The sequence below is a fragment of the Pteronotus mesoamericanus genome, unplaced genomic scaffold, assembly GCF_021234165.1.
Source record: "Pteronotus mesoamericanus isolate MK-2021 breed Mesoamerican mustached bat unplaced genomic scaffold, CSHL_Meso_final contig_42, whole genome shotgun sequence".
Classification (NCBI taxonomy): Eukaryota; Metazoa; Chordata; class Mammalia; order Chiroptera; family Mormoopidae; genus Pteronotus; species Pteronotus mesoamericanus.
Window position 1 is genome coordinate 14996667 of NW_026555157.1, and position 1358 is coordinate 14998024.

At 40.1% G+C, this 1358-nt stretch overlaps 1 pseudogene; it reads left to right on the forward strand.

The window, feature by feature from the left end:
* Nucleotides 1-482: 482 nt before the first annotated feature.
* On the forward strand, nt 483-1145 carry LOC129073651 (actin-related protein 3-like; annotated as a pseudogene).
* The last annotated feature ends 213 nt before the right edge of the window (nt 1146-1358 follow it).

Sequence of the window (1358 nt, forward strand, 5' to 3'; positions counted from 1 at the left end):
CTAGAAATCAAACTTTTAGCCTGCTGCCTTATTAACTCCATTCAAAACAATTATGCAGAATACTCCAAGTATGCACCTGACTGGGTCTCCATGGGGTGTATGCACCTATGGTCACCCTGGCTTTCTGGGAAAAGGCAGTATGAAAGGAAAAATTGTAGGAGAGGGCAACCCAACTGTGGAGGGCTAGATAGTTCCCTACACTGTCATCAATCTCAGAACCAAACTAGCAGACCAGACAATGATAGCAAAAGCAGGAGAAAAGGGAGATGGCAGAACAGCTACCAGCTTGTGTGGTGGGTCATGGCACCAAGTCTACAAAATTGGAACGTGATGCCAGTAGAGACCACAGTTCATTATCCTTTTATGTACTGCAATCAATGACTCAGAAAAAGTGGGCAATCAAGTGTAAAAGGGAGTGATGGAAGTGGCCATGTTCTAGACTTCTTTACTGGAATGAAGTAATAGAAAAGGCCACATGTACCATGAAGTGGCCAGTGCACATGGTACTGTTGAAAACTGACCTCATAGAAAACTTTATGGAGCAAGTGTTCTCTAAACACTTGAAGGTCATTGTTTTCTTTTAATTGAACCTCCACTAAAAAATCAAGAAAACAGACTATGATGCTGAAACACTGAGTCCTTCAATATTCCAGGCTTAACCATAGCCACGCAGGCTGTTTTTGCATTAATGACATCCTTGGCATCAAAACAAGCAGGAAAACTGCTGGTGACTAGTATGGTACAAGATGGTGAAGATGGCATCACTCTCATTCCTACGGTGGCTGAGGAGCATGGGATTGGCAGCTGTGGTGCGCACATGCCAATCACAGAGCGGGTTGCAACATATTTCATTGTGACTGCTGAGACTGAGAAGTAGGAATTCCTCTAAAACAATCCCTAGAAACATCTATGAAAGTAAAGAAGTGCTATAGTTATGTCTGCCCAGATTTAGTAAAAGAATTTAACAAGTATTACACACATGGGCCAAGTGGATTAAGCAGTATACTGATTCAAAGCAATTTCAAAGAAAGAATTTTCCATTGACGTTGGTTATGACAGGTCCTGAAGTCTTTCTTCAAAAATTTGCTAATCCAGACTTCACACCACCTACCTAACAAGTTGTAGATAAAGTACTTCCAAATTAATCTTATTGATGTCATTCTCTCTACAAGAATATTGACCTCACTGAACCGAATGTGCAGGGACTTTGAGTGTCACTTTTATACTTTGAAGGGAAAACGTGACCAAGTGAAAAATAAATTTCAAAACATAGCCTTATACACAATGATGCAAGTGCATTTAATTTCACTGAACTGTATACTTTAAAATGGTTAAAATGGTCAATTTTGTGCTACTTA